This window comes from Phragmites australis, chromosome 11, assembly GCF_958298935.1.
Source record: "Phragmites australis chromosome 11, lpPhrAust1.1, whole genome shotgun sequence".
In the NCBI taxonomy this organism is placed as follows: Eukaryota; Viridiplantae; Streptophyta; class Magnoliopsida; order Poales; family Poaceae; genus Phragmites; species Phragmites australis.
This window is the reverse complement of record NC_084931.1, coordinates 17,691,102-17,707,172: the sequence shown is the minus strand read 5'-3', so window position 1 is coordinate 17,707,172 and position 16,071 is coordinate 17,691,102.

Below are 16,071 nucleotides of genomic sequence, written 5' to 3'. Positions count from 1 at the left end.
AGAGATCTTTGAGGGCCGATCACCCTTATGACACCGACCAATAACATATACTTCCTCTTGATTGTTGATGACCATAGTAGATTCATGTGGGTTGAATTGTTGCGCATAAAAGATCAAGTCTTCATGTTCTTCTGGAAGATCAAATCTCTCGCAGAGGATGAAGGTGTTCCACACAGATCGAGGAGGCGAATTCAACTCCATCGAGTTCGTGGATTTGTACGATGAGCATGGTGTCAAGCGATGTACCACGATGCCATACTCACCTCAGCAGAATGGGGTGGCCGAGTGCCAAAATCAGACCATCATCGAGATGGAGAGCAGTCTGCTCAAAACCATGGTGGTGCCGGCAAGGTTCTAGGCTGAGGCGTTTAAGACGGTGGTGCACATTTTGAATAGATCACTGACCAAGAGATTGAAGAATATAACCTCCTATGAGGCTTGGCACGAGTGGCGACCGAACGTGTCCTATTTTAGGACATTCAGTTGCATCGCATTTGCGGTGAAATTGGGACTGAGCATCACCAAGCTATCTGATCGGTCTACTCTGGGCGTGTTCATCGGCTACAAAGATGACATGAAGGGCGGGTCTATGGCCCCGTGACACTCGGTTCCATTACATTCTGGAGTGTGTGGACAATGATAGAATTGTGTTGAGCTACATTCAGATTGAAGATCAAATTGCCGATATCCTGACAAAAGCACTCAGGTGTCTAAAATTCACAGAACTATGGAGCCGGTTTAGAGTGGTTGAGGTGAAGAATGAATGCGATAATTAGAAGTAGGGGATGATTTGTTAGGAATAGTAATCATGTCATATTTGCTATTTGGAGTAAGTGTAAGCAATACCTGGTTGATCAGGAGGACTGGTTTAGTGTGTAGCTAGGAGTAGTCAGCTGCTTTTCAGTTTTGTCAGTTAAGCGTCAGTTAGGATGGCCACAAGACCTGGGCATGGGATGGAATGTTTGGGTGTGCAGCTGGTTTGTCGGGGCGACTAGCCCATGTAATTCGCACCTCATTTTTCCTATTTAAGCAATGGAAAATCGCTGCTAAAGTAGAGTCAGCCGGCACAAAAAGTGTTGTCTAGTTTCTAAACTTATGTCAGTTTCTGTAGCGCGATCGGCAAATCGTTGATTTTTGTTAGAGTGTGATTGCGAGCGTTCTAGCACGGGCGCCTGCAGATCGAGATGATCCCCAACTATGATAACACACCCTGCCCTCCTCCTCTGTCTCTGGCGGCTCCGACCACCGCGTGCCGCCACCATGCTAACCACTGCACCGTTCATCACCACTCATCGGTGGTCCTCCACCACCATGGTTGTCACCCCGCCGCCTCACCATCCTGCCCGTCGCCCGTTTCCACCATCGGTCCGGCCGGCCTCCCCCAGCTATCCCTCTAAACCATCTGGAGCAAGGTAATCCCCACCCCAAACCCTAGATCTCCAAATCCCCAACCTAAATCTAGTTCAAATTTATTTGTCTCGGACATTTGTAACATCTCAATCGACTGATATGTAGCAAACCTGTTATTTGAACTGGTTTTAGAAACCAAGGTGTGCATATGGATGGATTTATATTTTAATTAATGTCAATTAACCCACTTGAAGACTTCAAGAGGGTAGCATGCATTTAGTTGTTCCCAAATCCTATACAAGCTAGATCATATAGCAATCTGGCTACCCTTATTGGAACAGGTAGTAGGTCGCCTGGCCATGCGGCTAAATGATGTACATACGATCTTCAGTGATTATTTAATAATTTAACGCTCCCTCGACTTAGTGGCAATTCTTTTGCCATCCTGGCCACTATCAATGAGTCAGATGATCTCATGTGTCAATGGGAGAAGTACGTGCCACGTCGTGAGAGTGGAAAAAAAATTAAATGCCCTGATCTTCAAAGGTTCATATGTGTAGCAGGGAATAATATGCATTGCATGCTATGTACGAGGTGCACATCCCACCTGTGGATGGATCAGTTGCGAGTGACAAGTCGCATAGAGAAAGAGGCCGATAGGGTCGACGGGTGATTGGTCTCTCTCGAGGTCTCCATCGATCAACGGCAGGGACGGCCAGGTATGGTGGCGCGTTGCTAGTTCTGGAGCCCCGGCCCCTTGATGCGCATCGCGCGTCTACCGTACCGGCCGCATGCTTTCTCCGCGTACTTCGTCCGCTGGTTAGCGTCGTCTCCATCTTCTTGATGCGTAGCAAGTGGTAGCCATGCATGAACCAATTAGCTAGTTTGATTCGATCGCAAACAAGCAAATTAAGAGAGATACTATCTCTGTTCTCGAATAGGTATCGTTTTAGGAATTTGATTTATTCTTTAATAGCTGTTATTTTAGGTTTTTAAGTGGTATTTTATTAAAGTGCATATATTAAAGTTTATTAAAAAGTAGAGTTTCAATTCAACGAGTATAGTAGATTGATGATTTATATGCTATTGATTGAACACTGAAGAAATTAAGAGGGGTAAACATATCATGTATTAAAGAATTTATTGCAATTTTATTTTATGTACCGAAGATTAAAACGACATCTAAAAGAGAACGGAGGTAGTAGCATACACTTGCCGGTAGTTTGAGCACTTACGTACTGGTAAGGCCGGTTACAGGAAAAAAAAATTCTGTTGAAATGCTTTGAAAATATTAGAAATTTTCGATGAAATTTGACTGCAGCATTTGTTCATTGCCAATAACAGTTGTTGCAAAACCAACCGTCGGTCGACCTTACTGTTAGGAGTTACTAGGATCGATGGAGGCTATGGCATCGTGATTCGTGATTGACTTTGTGGGAGTCGATGTGTTCCTTACCGACCAGGAACCGATTCGTTTCCTTGTGTCTGCATGCCATCAGAATGGCATGTTTGATTTTCTGAGCAACATGTCGTCAGAATGTTAGTAGCATGCTCCATCCGTAACTGCAGTCTATGTAAGCCTGGCCAGTGTTCTCTTAAAAGATCGCCATTGGACTTCAGTTGCGCTTGCACAGCATCAATATTTCTCACCAGCTGAAACTGCAGTATTAACTTCGGTTCTTCAGTGTACCCTGTGCCTGACTGAGCTCTTAGGAATAATGTACAGTACTGTAGCAACAGTGACATTTTTCTTAGAGATGCATGTTTGATCACGGTTGCACCATCGTAAATATGTCAGATTATTTTGATGAAAAGTAAAAATGTCAGAATTGAACTATACATATACGTGCAAGTGTATATATATAGTTCAGAATTGAACTGCAGATTATTTTGGAATCAAAGTCCAAAAGGCTTTGTATGGGCTGAATTCATTTGTCTGTGGTTTGCACAAAAAAGGTATCTGTGACTGCCCTGATCAAGATCAACTTAAAAGAACTAAGCAAGTAACCAGAGTACAAACATTAGCCTAAAAAAGTAAAAGAAATTCGCTGGTAAAACGGTTTTCTTGTAACATAGGCTCATCGCTCATCCATAGCCTTAAATACTCCACCCGTTTGTAAATATACAATGTTTTAGAAAGTATATGTTGTCAAACCTCTCTAACTTTGACCACTAACATAGAAGCAACCATTTCAATTGTGAAAGATCAATGACCCTAACATAGGGTTAGTATGTTTTCGTAATTAATGTTAACATGATCACTGAAACTAACAAAGTTTGCTAGTGCGCAAAGGTTTAGTCTCATGGATGAAGACGATAGATTTGGGTCCAACACTTGAAAGAATTCAACATCAGGGTCAAAGGAGAATTTCATGAAGATATAAGACCTATTGCTTATAAAAGTGATTATAATGTTGAGAACATCATTTATATAGATAGGTTTGTTTCCTTTTGCTGTCCTACAAAGAGGGATTTAGAGTTTAGTAGATTGATCTAGTGTCTTCAGGCTAATAGTCTAGTGGTGATGCACTCTGGGATTATCTAGTCCTAATAGACTAAGAGGAAGACTCAAGACATCAGTAATTGAAGTTGGAACAAAAGTGAAGCCGGGATAAAGAGATAATTGAATTGAACTTGTCCCATGGATTTGAATTTTACCAAAAGTGTTTGAGCTCAAGATTTCAGTGGAGATAGAGAGAGGTCTTCACAAGCTTTCAGGAAAAAAAGCAGCTGACAGTTCGATGACCTTGCCTGATTGTCTGGTGATTAGGGATGCAAGTTTATTTTTTTTGCATCATTGGGTTGACTCAAAACTCACTCATTTGAACTAAAGATGCACTTCTACCTACTTAAGATAAGAAAGTAAATGAAGTAAAGTATGACCAAAAAACTACCAATTGGGTACCTACTTGCATCCCTACCGGTGGTATTGTTCAGTGACAACCGGACAAAATGTCCTGAGAGCCATTTTTCTTGGATATTAAGGCCACCAAACTCTCCGTTGACACACCTGATTGTCTGGTGACCCATCTGATTGTCCGGTGCTACTTTTTGAGCCATTGGGATATGAAGCTACCGGATTGTCCAATGAACCCACCTGATTGTCCATTGACCCCTGTTTTACAGCACAACAACTAGTTTTTAGGGTTGGACCTATATATACCCCAATTGGTCGGCCATTTGATGTTGCTAGAACTAGACGGTGTGTTGCTACTATGGATGGAAATCGGGTGTGTCACTCATACCCGTAACCGTCAGTTTTTAGCATGCCAACAGGTATACCCGCGAACGCCCACAGGCAAAGAGCGGGGAACAAATCCGTCACTTGTGGGTATACCCATTTACCCGACACGGTAGCGATGGCATTCCATCGGTGAGGCTCGGCCAAGGTAGAGAGAAAGGGGAGGTAAGTCGGTGAGGAGAGGGCGGTGGGGCTCTTAAGCGGAGGGGTAGCATATGGAGGAGGGGCAATAGATGGAGGATGGACGATAGGGCTCTCTAGCGAAGGATGGAGGAGGGGTGGCGGTGGGCCTCTTGGACAGCAAATGAGTGAAGGGATGGTAGACGGCGATGCTCTCGGGCGACACAATGGAGGACGACTGGGCTCTCAGGGCGGCGGATGGATGGGCGATGGGGCTCTCTGGCGGAGGGGCGGAGGATGTAGGATGGCTGGTGGCAGGCCTCTTGGGTGGTAGATGAGAGAAGGGGTGGTGGATGATGGGGATCTTGGGCAACGCGGCAGTCGACCGTGGGGCTCTCAGGGCAGAGGGGCGGCGGATGGAGGAGGGGCGACGATCCGGATGGGCGGCATAGCTCTTAGGCTCAGGGGGTGACGGCGGGGCACTTGGGCCCAGGGGGTGGTGGCGGGGTTGGATTGGGGATTGAGGTGGTGGAGGATGGGTTGGGTTGGGGAATGCAACGGACAATGGAGGGGCAGTGGGGTTGGATTGGGGACTGGCCCACATGTCATATATATACGAGTAAACGGGTGTACGGGTATAGGTAAGCCTTATTTATACCTGTACCCGTATACCTGTTGGGTAGTAATTTGTGCCCACGAACGTACCCATGGGTAGCAAATAAGGAAGAAACCTGACCCCGTTAGGGTATTTACCCGCGGGTAAATGGGTAGTCGAGTTTAATTGCCATCCCTAGTTGCTAAACACCTTTTAGACTGTTGCCACCAAAGTGAAGATATTGAAGATCAAATCAATTAGCGCAAGATTAAAGACTTGATTAGTGCTAGTTTTGGTCTAGTGTGCATTTAGCTAGGTGCTTAGCTTAGAGTTAGATCAAGTGAGTGATCCGCACTTGTTACTCTTGGTATTTGCCAACACCTAGATAGCTTGGCGGCATTTGTATCTTGTGAGACCCTCCAAGGAGGTTGTGGAGCAGCCGCAAGACTTGTGAGCGGTTGGAGTGCACCGTGTCAGAGTGTCAAGATTGGTTAAAGAAACCGACCAATATCATCTATGTGTTGAGCCCAGGAATCAATCCCAACACATAGTCACATAGTGACTTAATCGTTCTTAAATGTCTTACAAAAGTGACCTTCAAGGGTCAAAGAAATAAATAAATTGTAGTGGATCTATGTAGACTTTATTCTTCTAGACAACACCATAGGCAACCGACGAAGAACCACGTTAGAACACTCCATCTTCTATAACCTCTTCAATATCTTCTCCAACTAAGTTTGTTTGGTTATAGAAAGTTTGAGCACATGTCGTACTCCGCAAGTTGTGAGAAAAATATGCATATGAAGGCTTGAGCAATAACATGGCTAGTATGATTTTTTTCATAAACAACATTTACTTTAAAAACAATTAAAAGCAAGTAAATAATAAAGTGAATAACAATAAATAAATAACAACATCAAGATTCCAACCATCTTGACTTAACCAACCTTCCAACACCTCAACCAAGCTTCTCACCACCATGGTTGACTGTAACCATCATCTCAATCATAGTTCCCACAACCTTTATTGACCAAACCATCAAGTTCTAATCATATAAGAGTTCCTTATCACTCTTGACTATGAACATTGCTGAATATTCAGTTTTACACTCTATAAGGGTTGTACACTTTACCCGCAAGTCATGATTACTTGTTTTGTCCATGTCGATGAAACATGCGGCTAGGAAATCAATACAAAGACTTTACAAAGCCCCTCTCAATATGTGCATATCCGCTAAGGTTTCACCGCCGACCGCCGTGTGAATATACCTCAACAATGGAAGCCCCTCTTGCGCCTTACAGATCCTAGAAAGTACACCCGTCCATTCCGTACCACCAATTGGTCTACACTATACTGAGAGTAAACTTAATTAATGGTAGACCCATCCTATACCAGGCTTGTGGTTGTACTATTAACTTAGAATGATTGCTCCACGAATCAGTCCTTAGATTTAAGCAAGACTACCACAAACCCAACCGTACAACCTGTACCATTCTCATCCAAACCACTTGCTCAAATATCTACTCCATATTGCTACAAAAATTATGCCATCACGTTTTATCATAATTGCATAAGGCCATTAGCCGATATAGTTGAACAATGATAATTATCACCATCCCAAAGGAAGGCTAAGTATCAACTACCCTTCCATAACAAAAATCATAACCATGGGGACAAGAACGTTAAAGAAAAATTAGGGTAAAACTTAACTTGGAATTCCTGGCAATATTATTAGCATACTTGTTTGTAAAACAAAACATTTAAAAGCTAGGATCAATATAGTCAGTGACACAACTTGCCTTCACACTACTCATTTGGTCTTCAAAGTCTTGATCCTATAGTCATTCCTGCTCCTCTAGAACATTGACGTCTACTCACGAAAATAAGTAGAAAAATAACAAATAAACACCAATACCCAAAAAGAACCAAATAGAACACATCAAACAACATCACTCAATATATTAAGTTTTCTGGAAATTTTGGTGAAAGAATAGATCAAATTAGAGTTACAGTTGAGAAGTTATGGCTTCTGAAAATTAAAACAGGACAAAAAGATTAACAATAGGTGAAACTTTGTGTTTAGAAAATTTCTAGAATTTTTCAGAGCAATATACGATTTTCTAGAATTTTCTAGAATTAATTTGATTTTTCACAGTAGGAAAACATTAAACATAATTAATAAATATTATGAAAAAATTATTAAAACTATTATCAAATTAATCCCAGTTATCCGAATTATTTTACATTGAAAACATATTTATTGCATCATTAATCTAATTATGACGTTAGCAAAAGAAAACAAATAAAAAAGAAAAATAAAAGCTAACTAGGACAACATGTGGTTTGACACGTCGGGTAGGGTGTTGATTTGGCTTTGACGTGTCCGCTGAGGTGGCTGTTGAGGTGTTTGGCTGACTGGGTAGATGACATGGCTGCCACGCAAGCATGATCTCTGAGGTGGCACACGTGTGCAGACTGGATTACATAGCATGCTAACACAATCATGCTGACTGGATCTATATTTATTGAAGATCGGACGGCTACAATTTATTCTAACTGAACTGTTATTCTCCTTCTAATCATGATCATGAACCCTAGACTGGATGGTTGATATTGCGCCTACTCGATCTCTGGTGACGCAGAGACGACGACGACGACTCCCACGGTGAAGATTCACTAGAAGACGGCCGAAACCTCTCCACGTTGCATGGATCACTGTGACGAGTGGTGAAACATAGACAATACATGAAGGCAAACTCATTTGGACTACATGTCATCATCGGCGCAGCTCAGAGGAGGCATGTGATGGTGAGCGAATGATTTGGTCATCGGAGCTCGGTGGAGATGGGGTCCCGGTGATGATTTTGTGTCAACATGTTAGGCGAAAGGAGCGGGATGCATATTCAAACAAATATAAATCTTTTTGTATGTGCATATATAGGTATATATACTTATTTATGTTTTATTCATTTATTCTCTTTTGTATTAAACAATTTTTTATTTATTCTAAATTTGGGATGTTACACAGAGTGACAAAACCAAATCGCTATCTTAGTGGAGATGGCGGTGAGCTTCCGGGAGAGGCTTAGTAGGAGACTCACTGACGTGTGGGGTGCTCTAACAGATATCCACGGAGTCAGCTGACCAGAGAGCTTGCACCTTGTGAGGGACTCCAACATAGACTAGAGATGAGTGGCAATTCATCGATATCATAGGGAAAAGTCATCATACCGAGTTTGCATTTTCTCTACCCTTTACATTCTATATTTACTTCTTGCACTTATTATTCCACATTTACCTTTTCTAAAATTACCATGTGAAGTTTGTAGGATTCGTTTCTAGTGTGCAAAACTTTGTAGTGGTAGGATAGAAACACTAGATAAATCTAAAGCATATTAATATAGAAATTGATTTAGGCTTATATTGTTGAAATTGAGCCAATAGTTTTAGAATTCATAATTCAACCCCCTCTTATGGCATTACCGATTCTTACAAATTGGTCTTATGAAAATGAACTATTATATATGCCATGAAAAAATATTATGGTAATATAATGATTACAATTTTTTGCAATCATTTTTCATAAAAAAGTAACATTCATGTAGTAGTTGTTTATTGGAGGCCATATCGATGCTCAACATGTCATATTTTTTGCGAATGGAGCAGGTGCTAAACAAAATATCACTCAACCTACTTGGACAAATGAGGTGAAACTAATCCTATGGGGATGAGCTAGGCCACTCCCAATACTTTGTTTTATAGGTGATATCTAAGAGAAGAGAGAGTAAAAAATTGATGTTAAGGAATAAGCTTCTAATTTATGCATGTTTCTTGCTAGTTTATGAAGACATTTTAAATTAGTTTATTGTCTCACAATTAACTTGGATTGCTCAAAGAGCTAGTTTCTTCTATAAGAAACAATCTTCTTCTCTTTTATCTTTAAATTACTTACCACATATTTTTTTATCGACACCTAATTAATATTTAAGAAATTAATATTGGGAGTGGCCTTATAGCTAACTATGCGGAGTAGATTCAAAACCAAGCAATAAGCAACCTACTTATATCAATAACCTTTAAGTAGCGGGGCCCATGGATGCATGCATGCATGTTGATGGTTTGGTTGGCTGCCAACTTCACGCTGTACTATAGTACAAGACATGGATCAGATTAACAAGAGGGACAGGAGCCAGTGCATAATGCAACAATGTAACCATAAGTACGAATCAGCTCCAGACATTAATTCAGTGTTGGGAAGAAACTATATTTGTATCTACTTTCTTCTTCCAATAAAAAAGAGATGCTACAGGGGATATATTTCTTTGCAGTGAATGAGAACAATCTTTTTGGTGAGACAATGAAAACCATATTCGTTTGATTAGCACACTGATATGAAAAATTACTCGAAAAATTGATAAAGATTTTTAAAAAGTAAAATTAAGGAGGAGAGTCGTCCATCCAACATATGACATACCCTTAAAATCGGATGATTCGAAATTGGTTGGGTTAGGTGCTGCCAAAATGAATTAGGAGAAATAATGAAAGTCAAATACATATTCTGAGTCGAAAAGCTTGCGCGGGTGGGTTAATAAGTATGCCAGGAGCCCACGATGATACTTAAAGAGTTGCACGTTTAGGAGTCACCATTGTGGTTTAAGTGTCATCAACATGTCATTAGCTGAGAACCATCTTTTAATGTGATGGTAGAGATATAAAGGTATGACTCTATTAAGAAGGGTTTAAATCCTAGTAGCTATGATTTACACATTAGTACTTTTAATAATTTTATTTGTATACATGTAATAGGAGATACACTTGCGGGCATATAAGTGTGAGGTGCATCTTTTGTGGTTTGCGTTCGTGTGCATCGTCCATGTAATGGAAGACATGTCGTTAGCAGGCAGCCGATTCGTACCCGGTGCCCATGGTGGATTAGAAATTGTGCGTGGCCATTCACCCGGTGCCACGTCGGCAATGACACACTACTTGATGTGGCAGTACTCGTCTTTCTTATTATGAATAGACACTTTTAGTGTAACCATATGATCAATTAATAAGAATAGTGCTTATTAAGAAGGGGTGTCTTTCTAATTGATATGTCTTTTTATCATATCATTTTGTCATGTATAAATATGTAAACACCCTATATATCAATACAAGAGTTTCATTCTCTACTCTTTGTGCTCTCTCTTAACTTTCTATTTGCAATACGTTATTAGACACTTTGCTCCGAACTATTGCGCTAATCGGCCAATCCGAACACAAGCATGAACAAACAGGGTGAAGGGTGTGGTGGACCATCCCACCACGCCATCTTTGGCGGCAACAGATTGATGCCGCATCTTTGTCTGCCACAATCCTTTGTCGGAAGTCTTCTCCGCAACATAGGCAGGAGCATAAACCAGCGAGGTGCAGCACCACTAGCCCAACGACGATCAATGCGAAGGCTGCGTCTCCTTTCACATCGATGCGGTGACTTCGTGATGTCAATCAGCCAGAACAGAAGAACACCGATGGGTCAGCATCGCCACAGTTTCTTTTAATCCGGTAGCGAACAAGATACAAATTGAAGACATCAGTAATGTCCATACCTTACAAAATTTTGTTATCCACCGACACGCTATTAGCGTCCTCTCTATCCTCGCCGTGGCTACCCACCGATAGTGCCTCTAGTCTCTCTCTTATTCAATGGCGACTGGGGCAACTCTCTTACACGACAGACTACAACCGGCTCAAACTAGCCACGCCCCATCTGGCGGCACCCCCCTACTTGCATCTGGCACCCAAACAGCTTGCTCCGAAGCGGCTACCTGCCCAAGCACAGCGTACCATCCGAGCGGTGGCGCACACTGCACAAAGCGCAGATACGGTGGCTCCTCATGGCCGATGGCACTAGCCGCCCTCTAAGCGGCGGCTACAACGACGATGGATGGATTGCCAAAGGCGACCCACCGACGTCCTATCATGTGTTGGTGGCCTTAGCCCCCATGAGGCAGCCCATAGTAACCTGACCTGCCCGATGGAGGATAGGCGACAGCCTCGACTCGCCCAGCGATGGCCCCTAATTGCCCATCAGTGAGGCAGCCTTGTAGGCGCAGGCGCGGGTGAAGTCCCCGAGACTTCAGTGGTGGCTACTCTCCAGCCATGATGGTGCATCAGTGCCATAGCGGAGACGCTCGCCCCATAGCCACCCTCATTCGGGGGCTGCTCCCCTCTAGTTGCGGTGGCCCTTTTGGGTGAGCTGGGATGCCGCCCTTCTCGGTGGTGGCGCCCGGCTACGCATTTTCTCGGTGGTGACCCGCACTCATGGTGGCCTCATCTTACCGATACGGCATGATCGAGCTAGCAAGGGCTCACTTCCCGATGGTGATGGTGGCATGCTCGAGCTCCTACCGGCCGGTGATCGGCACACGGTGGCGGCGTCCTGTCGGCGGCGGTGGCTCAAAATGTGTGGGTTGGTAGGGGGTGGCCACCCTAAACCTAACCGCCCCTATCCAGTATATATGGGATCCCCCTGTGTGAAATAGGTCGAAAGGCCTGATGGGTCCCAGCCCATATTGCTTTCGCCCATTCAGCCGGCAATCAAGAGGTCAATGACCATTTTACAAAAAATACCCTACATTTCTATGAAATTGAGTCATTAAATATACTGTGCATTATATTTTTACATTTAAATACTCTGGTTTTAATTGTATAGCACTGTATTATATTTACATCATGTAAATATGCATTCCAGACCCTATTTTTTTGGAATTTGTGTCATGTTCAGTGTGTTTGCTTCATGCAATTCCTATAACATGTAATTAAGTTTATTTTGCAATTAAGATTCATTTTCTTGCAAGATTATACATTAATTCACCTTAATTAAGCCTAAAGTGCTTTTATGCCAATTAGTGCTTAATTCAAGCAGAATTTCAATGCAAAATTTTAAGTGACTTCCTCAACTAATATCGGTATAACATAAGATCATGGATGTTATGAAATCGACTACAATATTTGCAGATTATGCTCACAATAGCGAATTACTCACGCTACTACTGTGCGGTTTACACCATTTTTTGGTGACTACCATCAAAGTGTTAAACCATTACTATACGGTCTACACCATTTTTGGTGATTACCGTCAAAGGGTTAAATCACTACATTTGAGGTCTACACTATTTTGGTGATTACCTTCTATGAGATTACCTCAATTTAATATTTGTGAAACATAAGGTAATAGAACAATGACATCTACTATATATTTGCAGATTATCCACCATTCTGTAAGGTCTACATTTTGTCATCTTGACTTAATGACTACCTTCAACGTGTTCTTCCAAATATTCTACTTAGCATAACACAAAGTAATAGGAACATAGACGTCTACTAACAAATGTTAGATTATGCCTCATACTACTGCGAGATCTCACCACATTTGGTGACTATCTTCAACACGTTAGCTACATAATTTGAGGGATACACTATGTAATGCAAGTTTCAACTTGACTTTACAAAATTTTGCATAATTATTACAACATTACCATGATGATTTATAATTTACCTACAGTGAAATAATCAAATCTATTGTTCAAAATCCATGTATGATACAATGACTGGTAAAGAGTTCAATAAACTCGCGTTTGATGGTCACAATTATCTAACATGGGCAATGAACGTCAAGGTTAGTCTTATATCCCACGAAAAAGTAGCGGTTCTACCCCCTCCCCAAGAGGAAGAACCATCGCTACCAGATCAAGTTAAATATGGAGCTTTATACATAATAAGGCACCATATCTATCCGGATCTCAAATATGAGTATATGATGAAAGAGAATCTGAGCACTCTATGGCTATATCTGAAAGTAAGATATGAACAGTAGAAGGCAGCCATTCTGCCTAATGCAAGTCATAAATAGACACATCTCTGACTTCAAGACTTTATGTCCGTCATACATTACGATCATGCTGTTCATAAAATCTACTCAAAATTGTGTTTCTGTGAACAACAACCTACATATGCAGAAAAGATAGAGCTACTATGCTTCCCGTTGATAGGATCTTACAACAACAATACCATGTAAGAGAATACCATGTTTATTTCGACTTAATCCATCTATTACTTCAGGCCTAAAAGCACAATGAACTCCTAAGGAATCATCATCAGCATCCAATTGGGGCTACTACTTTATCTGAAGTGTATGCTAATGTCCAGAATAACAACAAGTTCGGTGGCTCATTTAGATGCCATCCAAATAACTTCAATGGTAAACGCAAAAACAACAAGAAGCAGAAGCCATGTGCACCGGATCAGGGTCAATGCATTTTCAAACTTGACAAATCTAATGTTTGTCACAAGTGTGGATACTACAAGAACTCCACTAAGAAATGCAGCAACCCGAACATTTAGTTGATCTGTATTTATAATTTATGGGACATATATCGACCTGCTGTAGGACAAAGATTCGAAGAACACATCAATCTTCAATCTGACTCCACCAAGGAGGCTAGTTATTCACAATAAGTTCTACAAGAATCAAGTAACAAACAGACTCTTGTGCAACCAGAAGATCCATGAGCACGAAAAACATGTTTGTCAAATTTGTTTCGCATGATATGTTTGGAGATCTTAACTAGTCTCCCAATTCCTTAGATGCCACATTATCTACATCCCATTAAATGTTGTAATACAATATTGTATCAGTAATACTACATAAAGTTTGCATGCATTCTATATATCTGATAAAAAATTTCATATCAAACTTCAATTCTATACATAGATTACTACGAGAATCAATCCGATGGAGGAAATTTGCCTTGTGCACATATGCACCACAAATTCTATACTTAGAGAAACCAAAATATTTTCAAACTCTTACTAAGAGACAAAGAAATGTTTTGACAATCACTGGACGCGATGCAATTATTTTTGGTTCTGGTCATGCCAAACTTACTCTCCCTATGGGTACTCAAGTCAAAATCGATGATGCTATATATTATCTCGATTCAACCCATACCCTATAAGTTATAGAGATATCCGTCAGAATAGTTTCCATATTGAAACCCATGATGACAAATATGTACTACATATTTCTCCTCTTAATCAACGGATACGGCAAGCTTCCCTATATACCATCGGGATTGTATTGTACATACATCAAATCTGTACTACATATTGCGTACAAAATAATTTTTCTATCTTGATCAAATCAAGACTTGGCATGAATGCCTTGGTTACTCTACATTAGAGATTATGAGAAAAATTATTAACAATTCTATTGGTCACAGTATTTCTAAAATCTTCAGATTTATGTGCACCACAAGTGTCACAGGGAATTTAATTTTAAAGGCTCTCTTACCTTAAAATTCAAAATGCGTCACCCAATTTCTTGAACACCTTTAAGAACATATATGTGGCTCTATTCAATAATATTATAGACTATCTAGGTACTCTACAATGTTGATTTATGCTAAACTCTTTGCTTAGATACTCAAAATTAGAATAAATTATTCTGGACGCAGCATCAAATCTATTCACATGGATAATGTCATTCCTTAGCGTGCATTTAATTATTATTTTTTGTCTTTGGATACTACTGCATTATGTAGCCTATGTGCACATTCATAATAGTCTAGTTGAATATCTCATCAAGAGAATCAAATCATTTATATGACCAACCATAGGATTCAAATTTGCTAACAACTTGTTGGTGACATACGGCTTTACACCAAATTCATCCAACTGCAATCATACGGCTCCCTTCGTTGCAGTTAATACGAGGAAATTTGGTCTTAGCAAAGTATTTCCCATCTGTGAATCGGTTACATTCTGCACGTACCGATATCACCACCGTACATCATACATTAAAGGGCACTGAGGATCAATATGATGTATAATTATCCGTCAATCATATAATACGTTGAGTCCCTCACATGGGACATATTCATTGCCCATATGCTAATAGCATTTTGAGGATAATTCCAGGATTAGGGGGAGATTAATATCACAAAGAATGTCAGGAATCATAAGAGAATGTCACATACGTTCACATTCAGTCCTCAGTTCCACGTACTCAAGAATTTGGAATTCCAAGTTTAGAGAATCATAAATTTGCAACATATTGCAAATAACCTGCCAAGATACATTTACTAGCAACAAAGGTATCACCAAATCCTATATCCCTACTAGGAATATGCCGAAAAGAGTAGAGGTAACAAACAAAACCACTCAACTCCCAAATCAAAATAATAGGGGGAAAAGTATGGTCACAAAGCATAAAGCTTCTTGCAAGCTACCGTGGAAACAGAGGAATCTCTCCTCCATGACAGTAAATGCAAATCAATATCAAGTTGATAGACACCTTATGGATATTCATTATCCAAATGCCTATGGATGTTCAGCATCCAAATACCCAACACAGATGTGTACACAAATTCAGGTGCTGGGTCAAGGGAATACCCTAACTTCATTGTTTTGGGAAATAGACAGAGTTAAATGGGATAATATTTCTACAAAGTATATTGATTCTATAGAATCAAGCAGTACCAAAGACTACAAATTATCGACAAATATTTCTTCTAAAAAATTGCAGAAGATCTTCAATTGGATACAGGCCAAAGTCCATGGCCATGGCAGGGTTCCTCAAGCACTCAGACTAAACCAAATAGAAGGAAGCAATTAAGGTACAATTGCACTCATTACAAAAAGAGATGTATTAACAAAAGTAATACACATACCTCCAATTTCTTCACTATGGAAGAAAAATAGATTTTTATTCCACAAGGTG